This window comes from Triplophysa dalaica, chromosome 1 (assembly GCF_015846415.1).
Source record: "Triplophysa dalaica isolate WHDGS20190420 chromosome 1, ASM1584641v1, whole genome shotgun sequence".
Taxonomy (NCBI): Eukaryota; Metazoa; Chordata; class Actinopteri; order Cypriniformes; family Nemacheilidae; genus Triplophysa; species Triplophysa dalaica.
The window spans coordinates 34,191,408-34,214,325 of NC_079542.1; the positions used below are offsets into that span (position 1 = coordinate 34,191,408).

At 37.2% G+C, this 22,918-nt stretch overlaps 1 long non-coding RNA gene across 1 annotated transcript; it reads right to left on the reverse strand.

Annotated features, from left to right (window-relative positions):
• Positions 1–8,139: 8,139 nt before the first annotated feature.
• On the reverse strand, positions 8,140–9,471 carry LOC130415252 (uncharacterized). The gene is made up of 7 exons (XR_008905903.1): positions 9,302–9,471; positions 9,039–9,141; positions 8,874–8,959; positions 8,662–8,760; positions 8,522–8,586; positions 8,389–8,443; positions 8,140–8,248 (listed from the first exon to the last, which is right to left on the reverse strand). It is a non-coding gene; the product is annotated as an uncharacterized LOC130415252 (long non-coding RNA).
• Between the last annotated feature and the right edge of the window lie 13,447 nt (positions 9,472–22,918).

Sequence of the window (22,918 nt, forward strand, 5' to 3'; positions counted from 1 at the left end):
ACCTAGGACAGGACTTGACACCTTTTTATTGTTTGCTCGGTTTCCAGTCACCCATGTTCTACTGGTCAGGAGAACCTTACGATCGGAGGTTCTAATGATCGATCATTTGTTCCATGAGAGCAAGAGAGTATGGGATTCAGCACATGTACACCAACAATAAGCAGTTTGGAGACACAAGAAATACGATGATGGCCAATGACTACCCTCTCCAGTATACTTACCTGGGGATTAGGTCTGGCTTTCTACTCTGGTTATCTGTCTCCGACTGCCGTGTCTTAAAATGAGCCCCCATTACATTGGACTGTGGTGAGGAAGGCATGACGAGAGCCGTGAGGTGGGGCCAGTGGCGTGATGGATAGTTGGAATCAGCTGTGCAGGAGGCGGGAACCGGCGAACATTTAAACCACTTTAATAAAAATAAACAAATGAAAACCGTTCTCGTTGCTGGCTGCGGGTGACAGACCTCTCTCCCTGTTCATTCAGCATCCCCTCATTATTGATTCTCTACACCTGAACCTTCCAATCAGCACCCTATAAGAAATCATTTGATTGAAGAGAAAAGGCCATTGGATCAACTTAATATTGTTTATTGGTCTAACTTGAATTTATTAGTCGTCATAACTCAAAAATACTAATGTAAACTGTTGCATTGATTTTTGTGTCTTGCTTAGCTGATGTTTTGTTTCTACTGACTTTAAATGACCTCACTACTGTTTTGTGTAGTTTAATGGGGTGGTTTCCCAAACAGGGACTAGTAAGAGACTAATTTAGGACTTTTTATGAACATGCCTTAAAAAAGAATATAACAAAGACACTGTTTTGAAGAGATTTTTAGAGATGTCAGTATAAGCTGTTTCCACTAAAGACAGCTCGAACATTGAACTTAGACTGAGCTCAGTTGTATATCTCGTTATCGACAGGGTAGAACAATCACCTCAACTACTAAAGATAGTTTCATAAGGAACCCGCTTGATCTGACTCCTTTAATAACCTTGCAAACAAATATAGAATCGCTCAACGAGATGACCAGCAGCATAGGCACTATTTTCTCTAATATATTAGAAGCGGTCGCACCTATGAAGTCTAAAAGGATTAATGAAAAGATCATAGCACCATGGTATAATAAAACCACTCGCGCCCTAAAAATAGAAACCCGTCAACTGGATCGCAAATGGAAACAGAGAGTACAAACTGCTACAAAAAGGCACTAAAAGCAGCAAAAGCCGAGCACCTCCTTAACCTCATAGAAAATAACAAAAACAATCCAAGGTTTTTATTTAGTACAATTGCTAAACTATCAAACAAACAGACTTCACCTGACCTGGGTATTCCGCCGCACCTTGGTAGCAATGAATTCATGAAGTTTTTTGCAGAGAAAATAAAAAAAATACGATACAACATAGCTAAAACCAAACCTCCAAGTGTGTCTGAAGAATTAGTATCGACCATCACCCAAAAAGAAAAGCTACAGTGTTTTTCTCCTATAAATCAGGAAGATTTAATTAAAATTATTATAACAATCAAACCGACGACATGTTTATTAGACCCCATTCCGACTACTTTATTAAATGAGTTACTACCTGCTGTAATTGAGCCCATTTGTAACATAATCAACTCGTCAATTAATCTAGGACATGTCCCAGGACCCTTTAAGCTGGCTGTAATTAAGCCTCTTATCAAAAAACCAAACTTAGACCCAAATGAACTTGGAAGCTATAGACCGATTTCAAATCTCCCGTACTTGCCAAAAATACTTGAAAAAGTAGTGTTCACTCAGTTATGTGCTTTCCTACAAAATAATGACATGAACGAAAAGTTTCAGTCTGGCTTTATACCGCATCATAGCAATGAAACTGCGCTCATTAGAATTACAAATGACCTTCTTATTGCTTCAGATAAAGGGAACATCTCACTATTAGTCCTGCTTGACCTTAGTGCTGCTTTCCATACTGAAGACCACAAAATACTATTAGATCGTTTACACAATTATACCGGTATTCAGGGACAGGCACTACAATGTTTCAGATCTTACTTAACAGACAGATATCAATATGTCCATTTAAATGGGAAATCGTCAAATGTCTTTCAAGTAAATTATGGATTACCTCAGGGATCGGATTTAGGACCCTTGCTTTTCTCCATATACATGCTGCCCCTCGGCAACATTATTAGAAAACATGGAATTAGCTTCCACTGTTATGCAGATGATACTCAACTTTATATCTCATCAAGACCAGATGATTCCTTTAAGCTATCCAAATTGGCAGAGTGCATCGAGGACATAAAACATTGGACGACTAGTAAGTTCCTTCTTTTAAACTCTAGCAAAACAGAAATATTACTTATAGCACCAAATTCACGTAAACAGAATATCTCCGACTACAATCTGCAAATTGAAAGCTGCACTGTTACTCCAACAAATACAGTTAAAGATCTAGGCGTTATATTAGACGGCAACCTGTCATTTAAAAATCACATCTCAAATATCACAAAAACAGCCTTCTTCCACCTTAGAAATGTTGCCAAATTACTAAATATTTTATGTGTTGCAGACGCAGAAAAGCTTATTCATGCATTTGTGACCTCACGACTTGACTATTGTAATCCACTACTGGTTGTCCTGTATCATTGTAATATGATTCAAGTATGGAAGGAAGGAGCAGGGAACCGGCAAACATTTAATTAAAGATTTAATATAAATAATAACAGCCGGCGGCCCCTCACGGACCACCGCCGGCGAACATAACAAATACAAAACACAAGAACATAAATACAACCGTAAAACAAGTTCGGGCCCGGTCCTCTCTCTTCGACGGTCCGGTCACTCGTTCCTTTTATATGCTCCCAATCTTCTACGTGATTCGAGCCCGGTGTGCGCACAGCTGGCGCCCATTCACAATTACTCACCGGACTCGAACCACAGTCTCGCCCCGCCTACTCCACCACAATCATCAATAAACAAACTACAGTTGGTTCAGAATGCAGCTGCCAGAGTTCTTACTAGATCAAGAAAATACGATCACATAACCCCAGTTTTATCATCGCTTCACTGGCTACACATTAAGTATCTGATTGATTTTAAAATTCTTTTAATTACTTACAAAGCTTTAATTGGTTTAGCCCCTACTTACATAACTGAGCTTTTATCACATTACAACCCATCACGCTCTCTAAGATCTCAAAACTTAGGACTTTTGATGACACATAGGATAACTAAATCCACCAAAGGGGGTCAAGCTTTCTCATACGTAGCACCTAAACTCTGGAATAGCCTTCCTAATATTATTTGAGGGTCAGACACACTCTCCCAATTTAAATCTAGATTAAAGACACATCTTTTCAGCCAAGCCTTAACTTAATGCATAGTTAATGAACAGCAGCTACGCTAATTTCAGAATTATTCTCTGCAGCAACAGCTGCAGATGGACTGAACATCCCAGCTCCATCTAAGGCAATTCCACCACCACCCAAGAGAAATAAGACCATCCGACCATCCCAGCTCAGACCAATACACCTCCAACCAAGAGTATAATGCTAAATTTACATCACATGTCAGCAGTTTGAAGTCATAGCTGCATTCATTGGCCCTGATCTGAGGTTGTTGGGTGGGTGTTTGTGGGGAGTGGGGGGCTCATTGGTTGTGGTTGGGGGGGATTTTATTTGCTGGTGCTGTGTGGGTCCGGTTTGGCCTTTTTTGTGGTCGATGTCGGACAACAGAGGAATAAAGCTACAACATGCTATTACTATTTTCCCTGGTTGTTCTTCTGTTTTCTGGTGTCGATCGTGGAGTGGGACCTGGTTGAAACTGCACGGTTTTCAGTGAGTGGGACTTTCTGGGTTAAAAAATGGTGGGCTCTCCCTCTTCCTAATGGATATTTTCTCTGTGGCTTTTGGTCGGGGTCACTGAGTGCAGCTGTGACATGTCAGAGGGGATCTGGCCCCCCTGGCTGAGCCTGGTTTCTCCCGATGTTTTTTTTTCCTCCATTAATCAATCATTGGAGTTTGGGTACCTCGCCACAGCAGGGCAGTGTTGGCTTGCTCACCGGGAGAGTGCATTTATTTATTTATTAATTAGATATTATTTATTAGAATGATCTTGCTTTTTCTATAAACACCATGCACTGTGCTGTGTTTTAACTTTTCTGTTTTTCCTTTTTTGCCCCTGTAAAGCTGCTATGGAACAATGCACATTGTGAAAAGCGCTATATAAATAAACTTGAATTGAATTGAATTATTTGTATTTTAACTCCCGAGAAATCCATATCAGTACTCTTGTCCACTTATTAGGTAATATTTGATGCATTGGGTCAAAGATAGTTGTGGCCTAATGGTTAGAGAGCAAGATTTAAAACTCAAAGGATGCAAGTTTTATTCCCAGTCGCATGAAACACTTTTGACTTAAGGTTTTTCATACTGACTGTATTCCTTAAACATGTCTTTCTGGTCCTCAGCCTCCTCCTACAGTTCAGTACTTAAAGGCCTTTCTCTAAATTACAATTTGCCTTTCAGCATCGGCCGTTTCCACCTATTTTAACATTTGGAAAGCCATGGCCTTTTAGCAAACAAAGTCAAAAGCAACAAGCAAAAAACATAATATATGTCTTTTTGAAAGGGATATTTAAAGGCTACATGATTATAAAGTATATTGTATATACAGACCTTCATCCTCTGCTACAAAGGAATCATCATACATTGTGATTATGGCCAATGTAGTAGTTTCTAGAATTAAAAGAGTCTCCATTAATATGAATACATCAGCAATGCAAAGTCGGTTTTCAGAAAACCAAATTATGGTAGATTTTTTAAGGAACATACAGAGAAGGTTAAAAAAGAGGCTTAATACTGCCTTCAAAATTACTAATGTGATCAAATACATATAAACAAAATAAATTTGGTTTGTTGAATCACTCCTCTGATATCACACACACATCTGGGACACTTTTCCTCTCAAGTGTCTCATAATAAAATGTTTCGCACTCGAAGCTTTTCAAAATGGTGCATGCTAGCGCCCTCAAAGGGTGGAAAAGCTGTCTTTTTATCCATTTAAATTTTTAATGTTCGACCCTTTGACCGCACACGTAAGTGGGCGCCTTGGAGCGATGGCGGTAAGCTGACGTTTGGTAGCGTCCAGGGGTGATTCTAGGATTTTTAATTTAGGGGGACTCGGCCCCCAATAAGGGTATGATAAAAAAAATATTATTTGACTATTAGGGTAGGGTTATATACTACTAACCTTATTGCTATCCACTATTTCATTTTATTCCTTGTATTTCATATATAGGAGTAGGAGTACTGACTGAGCCATATACAACACTGTAAAAAAAACATTTAGATGTGACCAGTCACTAGAAAATTTGAGTTCGGAATGTAGATTTTTTTTACAATGAAGACTTCCTGATTCATTATTCACTGTATAAACACAATTACACACGTTTCCAGTACAAACACAACATTTTACTGTTTGCATTTCCATGCTCACATAGAAACCAGAGATAAGGAATTTTTCTGACAAAATAAAATAAACTTTTAACCAAAAAAACAACACAAAAGCCGTAAACTTTTACTATCCATATCAGCAATATAAACAACACAGGTATGAGGCTGAACAATGGATTAAGTGGGTGCTGTGGCTAACTATCAGAAGGAATGAAAAACAAGTGAGCATGAAGCAGCTTGTTACTGGTCTTTCATTGGGAGCATCAACCTGTTGATAATTTTATCATTGTCAAATCGCTCAACTACATCTTTCTCAATGGCCATAACTGCCAGTTGATGGAGCTTGCTCTGACCCATTGTTCTCCTTAGCCAGTTGCGGAGATGACGAAGAGCACTGAAAGACCTCTCGCACGAACAGCTGCTAACAGGTACAGTGAGGGCAACCTGGATGACAGATTTCAGTGATGGAAACATTTCAGAATCCAGCAGGTTATAAAGTGAAAACATGTCCTGTGGAGCTGCATCAGCTTGCTTTTTTACGAATCAAAAAGTGCCTTGCTACCATGACTTCCTCTGTCTTCAAATGAATGTTGTAGTGGTGTGTTAGTTCTTCTAAATATGGCTCAGACAGGAAGTTTTCGGACACTGGACTACATGCTTGAATACCTTGAAGCAATGCAGCATTTACAGCAGAAAAACGGTTCCCAGTTCAGTTATCATTCTATCCAGACATGGATATAGTAACTTTGCTTTTACTTGTTCGGCATCCGTGCAGATTCTCCTATGTGCACCATAAGTTGTTTCAACAACAAAATCCTCCATCCTTTTTGTCTCTGGGTAGAAAGTTGCTCCTCAACTACAATGTGATAATCTTCACACACCGCCTTTGCTATAGCATATATATCTGCAGCAGTGGGAACACTACATTTCTGCTTTAAGGAGTCACACACAGCATCTTTGTATGCCACTGCTTGGGGAAGGTCAATTGTCTCTTTTGGGAGATATTTGTGCAAGCCGGCCACTACAGATAGGAGATCCTTGAAAAGAATGAACAAATATGCAAATGAGAATTTGCAGATTTTTGTTTTCAACCCATGCAGTAGCTGTATTGATGGCAGAGAGGCAATCAATGATGGCAGGAACATTTCATTGCACAGGATTCACTGAGTGAAGCTGGCACGCCCACCGTGTGTTGGAAGCTGCACCAGTTCACATGGTTGCAATCCTAATTTAGTTTGAGTTTCTTTAAACTTGTGGTGGCTGATCAGGGAATCACTAAAAAATGAATACAGACTTTCCAGCAGGCTAAAGAACTCTGCGGCCTCCGTAATCCCTCTGCAGGTGTGGCACAATAAGAGATTCAACTCATGGGCATAACAGGGAACATATATAGCCTCAGGGTGCCTCTCCCTGAAACGAGACTGAACACCTCCAGCTACTCGACTCATAACCGCTGATCCATCGTATGATCCAAAATCGGAAAGGCAAACGACAACCAAAAGTAGAGCCGTAAAGGAAAAATACTCCAAACCGGCTCACGGTTGCCTCGTTCCTACGAAGGGAAGATCAAAAGGTAAACTCCAAGCACTGCGAGAAACATACGGAAAAAACAATTTACATCGCCACACGGAGAGCTGCCCATAACGTGCTTAAATAGAGGGAAGACAAATGAGGAGCAGGTGAGGGTAATTAACAATACTAAGAGACTAAATGGGGTACCAGACGTGAGAAAAATACAAAACACAGCAAACTAAATACAGAAACAACCCAAAATAAAACAAAAGGCAAAGCCTGACACCATGTCTAAGGACGGTGGTATTCCCAATGAGATCAGATGATGTTACTGGGGTCCTGATGTCACAGAGGACTTTCTGAACAGAAACAACCTCCATCTCTTCATCCGTTCACATGAGTGCAAGCAGGACGGATACGAGTTCTGCCATAATCCAAAGGTGAGAGAGGTGATAATTGGATGAATATTTTAAAAACAAAATATTGGCAGTGTATAGTTTTTGAAAACTGGGTTTAACGCTGTGGAAAACAATGTAGTGTATTGACTCTATGCTGTTTAATTGTCTATTAAGTGTTGATTTAATGTTATTTTTTATGTGTGGCAGACTAGATCTGAAACAATTTCCTGATTGTTGGTACAAACATTTCAATATGAATTGTTGAAATGATATTTCCTCTTTTAATGTTATGTTCTTTTCACACATCAATGTTAACAAATATTTTAGAGAAAATTTTCTACTATTTAGTTTTTTTATTTTAGCTGATTGTTGGAGCCATTTCGATTATTTAATATGGATCTATTTTACAGCTGCACTACAAATCCAGACCAACGAATGCTACTGAAGTGGAAAACTCAGAAAAGAATTAGACAAATTTATTTATTACTCCTGTTACATAAAACATAGTATCAAATAGAAATCAAAAGAAAAGAGATACACAAAAACGCCAGTCTAAAACCAAACTATATTTTTTAATGCACAAACTTGAATAGATTATTTGAAAACAAAAGTCATTTACAAGATTATTTACAAAAATATATATTTGTTACAAAACATTTGTAAATTAAATAATTAATTGGATAATCAAATAAAATTAATTTTTACATGCCCCAAAAAATACATTTTATTGGCACAAAACAAAACAAAATTTGAAATATATAATATAATATACTTAAACAATATATTTTCTTTACATAACAAAATTGTTAATGCACAAAGATATTACTTGCTGTTACACATTTTTTAGTATTTGGACAAAATTTGCTGCATCTCTTTGTCTGTGTCACACCTCCTGAAATCTCCTAGAAACAAAGACAAAACTGATGAGTCACTAAACCAACACAACACACTCATGTATTATAATATATTAATAATATTATAAATATTTAAAATCTTAAGATAATCTTCACCAATGAAATGCTGATGTGACTTGAGGACTGACCTCAGAGCAGAAGCGCAGGAGATCATTGGTGGTGGGGCCAAAACCACAAAGAGTTCTGTGTTTGGTCAGAGGAACACACCTGTTGTCATTTGTGAATAAAATAGACTGAAACAGCTGTGAAATCTTTTAATACCTGCTGTACACCAGCCAGTGTCATTTCATCAGCTCTGACAGGTGAGATGTGCAACGTTTGTGAGGCTGAATGAAAAAAACAGAACAATCATGAATTCTCAAAACCATATGTGTAAAACTTCTGAATGAACTCAAACCCACCCATGTGCAGAGAAGCCCACGTCTCCTTCAGGGTCGTCCACACTGGCTTGATGGTAAATGGAGCTGAGGGCTGGACTGTTTCGGCAACAATTTGGTCACCTGACCAGGAGAAAGACATTGCTTTGCTTTTCAGATCTATTCAACTGTCTGACTGATGTCATGTGGAGAAAATGACCTGCGATTTCTGGTATAGTATGAATGGGGTTACTCACTCCTGTATTACCAGGCGAGGTCTGCATGTGTCCTCTGAGGTCCTTCGCTTGACCCACAATCATGATTGAGAAGAGGAGCCGTTCACCTGTGGCAGATAAATGAGATCGTGTCAGAATAATGCAGCAGATGTACAAAACTGAAGTGGAAGATGGAGGGAGACTCACTGTAAAGAAAAAGATCCTCCTGGATTCTCACGATCACAGCTATTGTGTTATCAGAGGAGCAGCAGAACACAGACACAAAGGCAGCATTCATAACCACCATCACCTGAGAGAGAACAGATGTGTTTTATGAATGCTTTTCAAACTCACAATGAGACATAAATCACAACAAGATCATAAATTAAATATTAAATCTGTAGCCGTAATAAATAACACAATTAATGTGATCGTTCAGTATCTGACAGAAGGAGTGGATGAGCACTGACCCACATGCAGGGCGGCTCAGAGTCAAAAGTGTCATGAATCTCACACAGAGACATGGCGTGGGAACCCAAGTGTAGGCAGATACAGATGGTATGGATGGTAACACCGATTTATTAAACAAATAACAAGACTAAACAAACAGGTAAAACTAAAACCCACGAGGGGGAAAACAGTACAGGAATATATAAACTTAAACAACAAACACTGACTAACTAAACTATAAAACAAACACTGGAAACAAACACTAAACTAACACTTACTTAGACAAGGTACCGAACATGAACATGAACAGCATCACTGACGTGGAACATCTTACAGGTAAGAACAGCGAACAGCGAACAGCGAACAGCGAACAGCGAACAGCGAACAGCGAACAGCGAACAGCGAACAGCGAACAGCGAACAGCGAACAGCGAACAGCGAACAGCGAACAGCGAACAGCGAACAGCGAACAGCGAACAGCGAACAGCGAACAATGCACGAGCAACAAGACAAAGAAACATGAGGACTCTTTATAGGGGAAACAACAGAGGATCGAAACGAGCAACAGGTGCTGGGGATTAGCACTCAGTGAAAGCTGACGAGGAACGAGATGTAGGGAACAATGATGAGACACGAGAAAGATCACTCAATCTCACACAAAACCATAGGTTATGCCATGACTCCACTCAAACAACAAGAATAAACATGACATGATAGTGGAATCCTGACACAAAAGTGTCTGACAGCAGTGGAGAGACCAATAGGAGAACCTCTCACCTGTGAAAGTAGAAACACATTCCGTATGTCAGAGAAAAACTACTTAGAACATGAGCAAAGAATGATTTTACTAATAACTATAACTATTAAGAAATATAAAGCTTCAGCATCGATTGCTAATGTCTGAGGTGAAACGCGCCCCAACTCATTAGCATACAGACAAAGAAATACATAAATAAATAGATGTGAAAATAAAGAAAATGTAGGATTAAATAAATGAAAAATAAATAAACTTGGAAAATATACAATTACATATAAATAAGGAAATAAAAGTAAAAATACTCCTTTATTTTTGCTTTTTTACATTTCATCATGGATTTTTATTTTTATTTTTAATTAAAAAAAAAGTTGCCAGCCTACACAGCCTTTTTAACATTTTCACCCAATTTGAATGGCTCACAGTAAATTTTATCTAAAGAATATATGGACAAACAATATTTCCAATGAAAGAACAGAGTCTCAGCTTTTAAATAAAATAAACCGTATTCTTCTATCTTCATCTGTACATTTTTTATCACTCTGTAGATGTGGGTAGGTTTCTTCAAAAATGCATCATTTTGATTAAACAGCTGAGATAAATGACGTTTTTTGTCAAAGATTCCACCCAGATTACACTCAGAACAATCATTAAAAACCGCTAAAACATATACGTTCTAGGTTCTGGGATTCTTTACTTTTTCCCAAAGGTGTGTAATAGCGCCACCTGCTGTAAAACAGTACAAACACTGATTGCCGTAATAACTCGTATTTGGCGGGGAAGCGTTTTTTATTAAATGACGAGATAACTCGTCAATGGCGGCGAAAGAACTAAGGTAGGTTCCCCATATACATTCCATATACATCCTGTTTAAGTCACGCTGGCAAAGTTAATGTATCAGCTTGATCATCTTTATTTTTCTGGATCAGATTTGGCTGGATTTGATATAAGAAAGTACCGATGACATTTTATCACCTGTCAGTACAATTGCTTGGGAACATGATGTTCTGAATATGGTAAGAGGCGTTACATCTCCCTCACACTCTTGCAGTATTCGACAAGTCACTATGCAATGGTTAACTAGCCAATCATAGCACACATCACAGCTTTTGTAAAAAAATTGTGTGTTTCAGAGAGGCAGAGCAAAGGCAGAGCAAAATTTACACATACTGTACACAAACATGTACAGTATGTGTAAATACAGCGGTTTTTAACCTTAAATTGCGTAGACACATTGCATAACATCGAAAACAAACGATAATATTGTTTTAGCCTTGTCATTTGACCCCTTTAATGCAAACGGAAACACTTATCTTCTCAGCTATTATCCTGTCTCCTGTCATCATTTTCCTTGTCTTGCTGCAACGCTGGCTCAAGGGCAAACATCGTCTTCTAATTTGGTCCAAGATGTTAGAAAGTGGTTTATGCACGTGTGCTACATTATGAAAACAATAACCTGGATTGCAAAATGTAATATGGGTTTATAATAAACTCCTTGTTTATTAATGGTGGTTAATGAATTTGCTTCTAGAGTTTTCATTTACACTCTCACAGTTCCAGTTTATGACAGGTAGTAATTGGTTTTTAAGGTCTGTTAGTCAGGAGAGTCTTCATCATTATCCTCCTCACCGTCAGGTAACAACATTATTCAGATAATCAAAGTTTTAATAACAGCTCTCCTGCCCCCTCACCTTGGGTCTCCATCTCTTTCCAACGCCTCTGGCCAAACACTCGTGTCTGCTTCCCCATGACTGCCTCTGTTTGCGCCTTTGTTTTGCTAACCTGCTTATTCTGTTGTCATTGAATAAAGTCTTTAATTGAACAGACTCCTAACAACTGCACAGCGCTCTTTGTCTGTCAGGTCTTTTGGTGAACAGTCATTATAACTCTGGTCTGTGTTGTTCATAAAGGTCACATTATCAATGTCCTTTCTCTAGCCTTCTAAACCAGGGGTTTTCAAACGGTGGTCCGCGGCCCCCTGGTGGTCCGCGGCCGCATTGCATGTAGTCCGTGACATGCATTCCAGCCAGGGGCGTCGCAACCGTGGGGGATAAACACCCACACTTTTCCCGGTGAGAGGGTTAAACACCCGCACTTTTTCTGCAGTTTTTCCGCAGTTTTGTACAAACGCCTTACAGCAGTCGCTCCTTCGCTCTGTGTCTGCGCTCGATGCGGCTGCTTCCTCTCAAACAGAACACCGGCTTTGAGTGTGACCGGATGATGATTGGCTGTTCTGCCTTAAGTCCCGCCTCTCTTGGTGTGTTATCGGTCAGCTCGTGCTGAGGAGGCGGGATCTTATGGTTATGGTTATTTACGTCTCCCTTTTCCAGTTACTTTGAATGAGTTTATGCTTTCAAGGTTTTTAAATAACCTTGATATGTGTTTGGGGAGATGTTCTGTTTATGTTTTGTTGATATGTCGAGTGTTTTCTGAATTATATTTAGTTTTTAGACTAATGCTAATTGAAAATTGGGATATTGTTCAGAAATAGCTAAATTCGGTTATTTATGTGGCATGAAATGTATAAAGTAATTGTGATGAAGAAGGCAGGGAAGAGACGAGGAGGAGGGACAAATTGTCCTTGTTAAGCAGTGTATTTGTAAGTTTATTGATTTTGATATTTTGAACATTTCTTTTTTTGTTTAGCTGAATACTTTTGTGGGTACTTACCTATTGTGTTTGATTGTACCTGTTGAAGAACTATGAACGAAAAGTGTATATTATTTTAATGTTTAAAAACAGAAAATCGTTACATTATTTAGGCTATACCACCTGAGAAAAAGCTTTGTGTGGGCGTTTTTTTATATCTCCCCTTTTCAAGGTGCAAGTAAGCAAACTTTAGCGGCCACAGTCCTCTCAGACCAATGTCACTATCAAGTTTACCACTGTCTTTCCCCCCTGGGATTATTAAAGTATTTCTGATTCATTATCAAGTCTACTGTTCTGTATTTTAACAACAGAGTTTTGACTTATTTTCTCTGTGTTCCGAATGTGTTTTTATGTTAAAAGGTATGTTATACAGTTGTACCGTTCTGTCATTACATTCAACGTTTTCATTGTGAACAAACAAAACACATCCATCCACCGCACTTTTGAAAAGCTTGCTACGCCGCTGATAGCCTACCTATTTTCACTATTAAAATAACTTTTTTACCATAAGTTATTTTTTCAAACATTTCCAGAATATTTGCGCATTGGTGTGAATACTAAATTTAATGAAAATATTTTAAATCATTTGAGTTTGATTTGAGATTCAAACTGACACAGGATAGGCTTGCTTTGCACCTATCAGGTCTATCTAATGCTTTGCTAACGTTGTGTTTTGCTTCCCCAACGTCATATACGTACATATACGTACATACCAGTGTTGCCAGGGTCGAGATTTTCCGCACAATTGGGCTATTTTGAGAATGCACTTGCGGGAAAAATTATGGAGCCGCGGGTTGCGAGGTTTTAGGCTACTTTTATAATGCACTGCAGCCGCCAAAATGTTTATTAATATTCTAAGGATAAATGATAATTGATGCGTTTCTTATTGTGTTTTCAAACTCCGAATGAATACCTGGCAACGCAAGGACCAGCCCGTTCTCAAAAGTGTGGAGAACGAGTCTGACAGACAGATACAGTACAGGGTGGAACGCTGGAGCTCAGCTCAACCAAAGAGGAGAAATTAGCGGTGGTATTAGACACAGTGCATCCGAATGATGTTTTACCAATGTTTCGTCAGGTGAATGTCACGTTGCACGATGAAAGAAATCACTCATGACATGAGTGTACAACACTTGATTCTCCCGGCTGCCAAATATCACGTTTGAGCAGCGCTATACGCAGTCTAGAACAACTAAAACATTGACGTGCTTGTACACATTATATATTATGCAGTAAATGTAACCATCCTGATTTCTTAAGCAAGTTTCTGAATGTCTTAGGAAGAGAAAACATGTTTCTCGTCCATTTGCGTGCGTGGCAGATGTGGGATATTTTTAAAGGGTTTTTAAATTTAAATTTTCAATTAAAATTCTGTTATGAATTACTCTAGTTGTTCAAAACCTGTATACAATTATTTGTCCGGTTGTACAAAGATATTTGGTAGAATGTTAGCTGCTGAAAATTCTTTGCCATCATTGACTACCATAGCAGAAAAAAACAAATGGAAGTCAAACATGACCCAGAATTGTTTCCTTTCCTAAATATCCCAAAACTTATTTTGTGTTCAACAGAACAAAACGATATATACAATAACCAGGAAACCATTCAGATAAAAAAAATATGTCAATAGAAACGTCTTTTTGGGGGGGGTTTGAGAGGTTATGGTCATATAATTAAATATTTCTTGGACCTGGCAACCCTGGTACATACACACACACACAATAGTGTACCGCCGATTACTTGGTAGTCAGAATGGTGGTCCCTGGCACACAACCAGTTGAAAACCCCTGTTCTAAACTAAACCCTTCACACTGGAATCACACCTTTACTGCCCTTGAAGTTCACTTGACAGGGCGTGTAATGTCAACTGGACAAGGGAAATTTCCACTGAGTCACAACAGCAGGTTTCTTTTCCATTTGGTTTGCATGTCCAGATTTGAATCTCTTACACCACATTCACCAGAGAGGACCAGAGTATCATTTTTACAGGTTTATGAAATAAAAACAGTGTTCGTTTTGTTTGCAGATTTTTTTGTATTTTCATACACAAACCCAACCGAACATGTTTGTCGTGTTCTTTTAGCCTGTTATGAGAAGTGTTTTCCATCCAACTGGTGAGCTGTTAATGGTGTTAACTTCATTAAATAAATCATTGACAGAACACTAGAGAGATGCATGTTTGAGCTGTTTTTCACAAGCAATGATGACAAATAAATGGTTTAAGCTATTTTTTATTTTCTCATGATGTAAATATGTAGAATGAATCCTTCATTTGAATTTATCATGTTAACAAATGAATTCCACAAATGTAAACAAAAGATTTTCACAGGACACTAGAAGGTCAGGTCGTTTTAATTTGTATCTTGGAGGAATGTAAAAACACGTCTGGAGCCTGGGTTGGTTTTGCTTGGTAATTGAGGAGGTTTTGTTGTGCAGATCTGGAAACCCTTTCGCCAGGCGAACCCCCACACTTTTGAAATGGGAAAAATAGCCTGCGCTATTCGATTCGATGAATGAATTTATTTCATACATCTTTTAGACACAATGAGATAATCTATAATAACGTTTACATTTGGTTAGCTCCTGTACACTTTTTTCTCTTTGACAGTGAATGGCAGCTCAGTGCTTCTAATCCTAAACAAGCAGGGAATTGTGCATTCTTATGTGTGCCTGTCTCAGCTGCATGCGGGTTTCTGCCTGGCACAACCAGAAGGATGAATCCAACAAAACCAAAAACTATGACCTCTTTATTCCAGAAGGCAAACAATGTAAATTTACTGTAAATGTATACATGCCCAGCCTATATGATGTGCGAATTGTCATTTTTCCACAAGATGCCATTTAGCCATGTTTAAGATAGCCTTCTATTTTATGTGATTTGATCTAAGAGATAAAACGTAATAGATGTCGCGGGTAAAATATGAGTTTTTAACTTTTTCAGTCATTACTAAATGTTGTTAAGCATTAACAAATGTTGCATTGTAATCAGATGTTAACTACAAACATATAGTGGAGAGAGCATGTTGATTTATTTGATGAAAAATGATAAAAGTAGAGTTGTGCAAGTTTGAAAGCTGAAAGTTGATAATACCTACAGTGTGTAGTTTGATGTGGTTTTATAGGACTTTATAGGATGTGGTTGATGTGGTTTTATAGGACTTTATAGGATGTGGTTGATGTGGTTTATAGGATGATATATTAGCATAGTGCGGTTAAATAGTGTTCTACACCAGAAACTGTATTTAAATGAAACATAAAGGCATGTTTATGTTATTTTCTCATTTTAAAACTAGAAAATGAATAAACACAACCAAACAGACACCTGATGACGTATTTTCTTGTACTAACATAGGGATGGTCTTTATTTTCATTCTGAGTTTTGCATTTCTACCTGATTTGATTTGGTAATTTGTCTCACAATGACAGTGCGAGTGTTCCGAGAGAAGCTGCAAAGATTCAAGAGAAGAGTGAAGAAGAGAGGAGGACTCTCACACTGAGTGATAATCTTCATCTGTAACCCCAGAGGTAAGTTCTGCTCATAACACATAACAAACTCAATTCTCTTCTCTATTCTCATATTCCGTTTGTTCAGTAGTGAGATGGACAACCTCGTTCATCTGATTTTACTTTCTGGTGCGTACAAATCACATTATCTGATAAAACACACAAAAATATCAACATTTATACTTGCTGTCAGTCATTCTTCATTCAAGTCATTAACATTACTTTGCATAGTAAGAATTAAAAACCTAACAGCTTTATTTATTTAATTCATTGCTTATTTTTTCAACAGGTCTTGTTTCCATTCAGGGCAATTTGGGAATGTCAGAAGGTAAGAAATCTTTACGTACATTGCACACAAATGCAGAATAATGTGAAGTTGTGATCTTCACTTTGAAAATCAAGTTCCTGATTAGCTCAGAGTTCAATTCTGTGTTCAGTTTCTAACGATTCACTAAAGGTTAATTAATGTGAATGTTGTGTTTACATTAGTAGTGAAACTATGAGCTTTACTGATCAACTGTTGTTGAATTTTCAATTAGAGAATGTAGCACTTAAAGGAACAGTTACACAGTCCTCCACATATCTCAACACCTGGGTAGCTCAACGTGCCATAGATGGTGTAAAACGTAAAGACACATTCTGCTCCATTACATTACCTGAAATGAACTCATGGTGGAGGCTGGATCTTCTGGATGAATATGAGATTGGCACAGTGATCATCACTAACAGAGGAGACGGTTATGCTGAACAAACCAGTGGAGCAGAGATTCGTATTGGAAACTCACTGGAAAACAATGGAAACAACAATCCCATGTAAAGTTATTTATGAAATCACTTGAACACTTTCATTGATTGATTTGTTTGAACAGGTTCATTGATTCTCTGTCCTCTGATGTCTCTCTCTAGATGTGTTGTTATTCCTAATCTTCAAGTCGGCACATCGATTCTTTTCTCATGTAATGGGACAGTGGGACGTTATGTGAATGTGGTCATGCCTACATTTCAATATCTATCTCTGTGTGAGGTGGAGGTCTATGGAACAGGTAATAAGGTCTTTAACTCTAAACTGGTAACCAGCACTGGATAAATTCATTAGTGTAAACAAAGTATGTGTTTTTTACTGATTAATTGCATGAGTTATCCAATATGATTCACTATTCAACAATGTTCCCAAAAGCCTTTATATGGCACTAAATATGTGCTGTTTTCCATCATTGTTCAATTTCAACCAATAAATCAAATATGTGACCCTGGATCACAAAACCAGTCTTAAGTAGCACTGGAACATTTCTAGTAAAATACAAAAATACATTGTGTGGGTCAAAAGAATTGATTTTTCTTTTATGCCAAAAATCATTAGGATATTAAGTAAAGATCATGTTTCGTGAAGATATTTTGTACATTTCCTATCTTCCATATTTAAAAACTTTATTTTCGTGAGTGGATGGCCTGCAATCAGAGTGCCTCTGATTGACAACTTCAAAGGCAATTTACTCTATGTTTAGATTTTTTAGCACTCTCAGATTCCTCAGATTTAAACGGTTGTATCTCAGCCAGATATTGTTCTATTCAACTCATACATCAATGGAAAGATTATTTAAAATATGTTAAAAGGACCATTTGGGGTATTCTCTTACATGCCATCAATATAATCAATCATACACCTGTAAAGACACCATTATAGTTTCAATTAGAACCAGTACAATTCTCAGTATGAGGCTAGCCATTGAATCCATTACATTTTCTGTTGTATTTTGGGCAGGGTTCTTATATATTTAATTCATATTTTAATATTTAATTACTTAGTTATTGTTTCCCATTGGAGCACGAGGATTGTTTCACTTTCACTTTTACAACTTTATAGTCTTGTGTTACCCGCAGTAACATCCTCATTGTCCTGTGATTTAAAACAAATTTGCTCCTCATCACGCATGAAATTACAATTAACGTGTTTCATGCGTGCTCTAAACCCATATCTTTAAAATCAAAGCACACCAACACGTTGGCTTTAATTTATCATGTCAGATCCAATACAGATTACAAACCTGGACTTTGGATACCTGAATAATTGAAGTTCATGGCTATTCATAGCTGTGTAATGCCATTGAATGGCACAAGCTTCAGGAAGCACATACAGTATATCCGTCGTAAAAGCACTATGATCTCAGGGGTAATAAATGTCGTCTGAAGCGAAACTATGTGTGTGAGAGTAAAGATAAGTAATAATTTCATTTTATTTATCCAAGATTGAAAATAAAAATGTATAGTTAAGAAGAACTACAATCAATATGGCGACACGTTGGCTGCATGAATCTCACCATTGGAACGCATTGATTCTCACAAGTCTTTTCATACAGGGTTGAAGAGATTTATGGTTATGAGATGACCACAGAAGTGTTAATATGTTTGATCAACTGTGTGAATTTCCTTTCAGAGAATTTTGCATTGAGAGGAATGGCTACACACTCATCTACCTACTACCCCGTCTACACGGCTGCGAAAGCCAAAGATGGTATAAGATATGGACCTGGTGTAGCATCCTGCTCACATACAACATATCAAATGAACTCATGGTGGAGTTTGGATCTTCTGTATGAATATGAGATCAGTACAGTGATCATCAGTAACAGAGGAGACGGTTGGACTGAACAAACTAATGGAGCAGAGATTCGTATTGGAGACTCACTGGAAAACAATGGAAACAACAATCCCATGTAAAGTTATTCATGAAATCACATAAACACTTTTCATTGATTGATTGATTGATTGATTGATTGATTGATTGATTGATGGATTGATATCTTATTCCTAGATGTGCTGTAATTCCTGATCTTTTAGTCAAATCTACTGTCAGTTTCTCATGTAATGGAATGAAGGGACGTTATGTGAATGTGGTCATGCCTACAGTACAGTATTTCTCTTTGTGTGAGGTAGAGGTCTATGGAACAGGTAAACTTGATTCAGTTCATCAAACTGGTTTCTTTAAATTATTTGTTCATTAAAAATATTCTGTGATTAAGTTACAATGTATTATGTTCCATAAGATGATGTGCATTACAATCTGTGTTCATTTTATCAGTATACATATATTTTAAATGAAACGATATAGAATATGTAGAGATCCAAATCCAATTTAATTCAGTTTAATTTATATAGTGATTTTACCAAATGTCAGTGTTGCAAAGCAGCTTTACATAGATTGTAAATAATAATATTGTAATATTAGATGAATTCGTAAAATAAAGATGGTATTTTTCTCTCTGCAATGTGAAGTGATGAAACTACATTGGATGAACATCATGTCTTACTGTCAGAAAGTTGTAAAATCAGTTAACATGACAGTTAATGCTTCTGGGACATGTACAGTACCGTGTTATGATGTGTAGAGTGGATAATGACATCAGTGTTACTGACACTGGTTTATTTACAATATTATAATGTGCAGAGTATTAAGTTAAGATTATAACATGTATAGATAAGAACATCTACAAATGGCAGCATACCGGCTCCATGAATCTCAGCATTGAATCTCATTGATTCTCATTGAAGTCTCAGATTCTGGTTTCTTTTTATGATAAATAGTGAGAAGAGAAATCAGTTCGCAAAAGACTAAAAACAGTCATGAAGTATCATATTAAAACTTTGATGTTAGATAAAAAATATCTATTAGATATTATATATTCGCTATATTTAAGATGACCACAGAAGTGTGTATGTATGATTATTTGTGTGAATTGTTTTAGAGAATTTAGCATTGAAAGGAACGGCTACACACTCATCTACTTACACGACCTATATAGCTGCAAACGCCATAGATGGTATGAGATATAGACTCGATCTCGCCCCATCCTGCTCACTTACATCATCTGAAAGTAACCCGTGGTGGAGGCTTGATCTTCTGGGTTATTATAAGATCAGTACAGTGATCATCACTAACAGAAGAGACGGTTTTCCCGAACAAACCAGTGGAGCTGAGATTCGTATTGGAGACTCACTGGAAAACAATGGAAACAACAATCCCATGTAAAGTTATTAATGAAATTACTTCAACACTTTTCATTGATTGATTTATTTGAACAGGTTCATTGATTCTCTGTCTTCTGATTTCTCTCTCTAGATGTGTTGTTATTCCTAATCTTCAAGTCGGCACATCAATTACTTTCTCATGTAATGGGATGGTGGGACGTTATGTGAATGTGGTCATGCCTACAGCTCAGACTCTCTCTCTGTGTGAGGTGGAGGTCTATGGAACAGGTAAACTTGATTCATTTTATGAAATTCTTACATTTAAAACATTTATTTATTGAAAGTGATTCTGTGATCACATGTGTGCGTGTGTAAATTTCCAATCCAAACTTGTACATCGATGTGTTACATCTGGGTCAAACCTGACTAAACCATGAATATGACATCAGCCGATCAATTCTTAATTTAAGAAGGTCTATAATGACCTCCAGAAAATCGTCTGTTTGCATTTATTTTTCTTACTTGATTTGAAGTTCTGTTTTGATTGGTTGTGGTAATTGTTATTTTTTTTTAAATCATTACTATTAGCCACCTGTTGGTCCGTGGGTTTTGCTCATTTTTACCCAAACATCGAAAGTATGTTAAATAGCTTGAGAGTAAATTTCCTAACCCAACTGGATCCATAAACTGACGCATTTTGAGTGTCTGCTACTAATATTAATATAAATACATAATATTAATATTAAATGTCATATACTGTAAAGTAACTAGTAACTCGATACTTGAGTAGCCTAATTTTCATTGCATATTTTGTAACTTTTATTCAAATAATTGTCAATATTTTGTTTCTCTGGTACAGCTTATCGGGAAAAAACCTTTCTGAGTCTGAAGTTTTCCTCCAGTGGTGATGTAGCGGCTGAGAGCGACAAAATCCTCCATCAGGTGAGAAAAAGAGTCTTAAAATACAAAAGTAAATGTGATGATTTAAGAGAGAAGTGATATATGAGAGTGTTTGATGTGTGTAAATATATGAGATGAGTGATGATGAGAGAATGAGAAATGACAGTATGTTTCATGTGTGGATTGAAATATTTGATGGATTTTAGCTCCAGTCTGCTCTGGGATTGAACATCTCTGATTTTAAACTGTCCTGGACACAACTACCAACAAAAGATGAGAAAGAAGAGGAACAGAGTGAGGACAGAGGTGAGTACACATGCTTCAATACACTGTCTACAGTACACGTGAGCGGTGCAATGTGAACGACAAAATACTTTTATAAACAAATTCTGTCCCCACTGGATGCAACGTGACAAATGCACCTGTTCTAAATGGTATCTATTAGTTTAATTTATTATATATTTTATTACCAAATGTATATGTTTGTGTTTCTACTGTAAATGGTGTATTTTAAAGGTTCTGTCCCACTGTCACTCTCTGTCAAAAATCAATGAAAAGACACAAACAGGGGATAAATTCAAGAGTCTGAGTTCTCCTGAAATATAATTTCTTTGTAACATGTAATAATATAAGTTTTTTATTTTCTTGCCACAATAGCACTTTATTTGACAACTTGAAGATTCAAATTCAAAAAACATTAAAGATGTTTCACTGAGAGACTGATGACACTACAGTATGATTTTCTGTAAAGCTATTCTGAAACTATGTTTACTGAAAGAAGAGCGATAATATAGACGAAGATTATTTACTGTAAATCATATTTGACTCTGTTAAATGTTCACTGAAATGTAAAGTCTAACTAAGCACCACAGCATCATTGAGTAAATACATTTAGTTTCAGAAATCACATTAATTCTATCACAGATTCATTGTTTAAATTAACTGCTGTGTTTATTTCATTCAAATTTTTATTGCATGTCACTATAGTTTGTGACTGCATATATACTGTATATTATTAATCATTTGTTGAAATGAAATAGAAAAGATGGAACCATATAACAATGCTTTTGGAAAATACACCCCTGGGCCCGTATCCCTAAAGATTCTGAGAATCCTCTCAGAGAGCTCCTAACTTAACCTAAAAATTCCTTGCCAGGAGTTTTAGCTTAGAAGTGATTCCAGAACATTTTCAGTGAACTCTGAGCAAGGAATGGATGGAAAATCCTATTTTAGTGAGGAGGTGTGGTTGACCCTGTTGCTAGGTATGAGTCATCATTTCAAAAGCCGGGATTGGTTGATCCTACAAGTTTGATGAAAATGAACTTTTGGTGATAATGAGCAAAGGATGTACCCTCAAATCAATAAACATAATTATACACTCTAATCTTATGCAGACTGTAATTGTAAATAATATTTCACTTTCAAGAAAATATCTGGAAAATGAATAGTAAGCTGTAGGGGTTATAGCCTAACATTAGAATCTAAAATATGTGAAAACTTAAGCTCATTACACCCTGTTCAAATAATGATTCGTGTCTTATTTGCTCAGATTAATATCCTAGCTGGCATATTTTGTACTTTCACTCCCATTTGGACCCCATTGAAAACAAGATGGCCTATCTCAAGGGGCTGTCCGTAATGAAGTAGAAATTACAACGTTACAACTCAGTGTGGTCTTAATGAGGGTAACACGGCTCAGCTTTTATCAATGTCTGTGATTGCTGGCTGGTCTATTTATGAAGGCTTGTTAACAAATATCCTACAAACACAGAAAATGGAGAAAAAAAGGAATCGCAAGCCAAACTGGACTGAGGAGCAAGGTTTGTTGCTGGCCCAGTTGGTGAAGTAATTGCATCTCTAAGGAG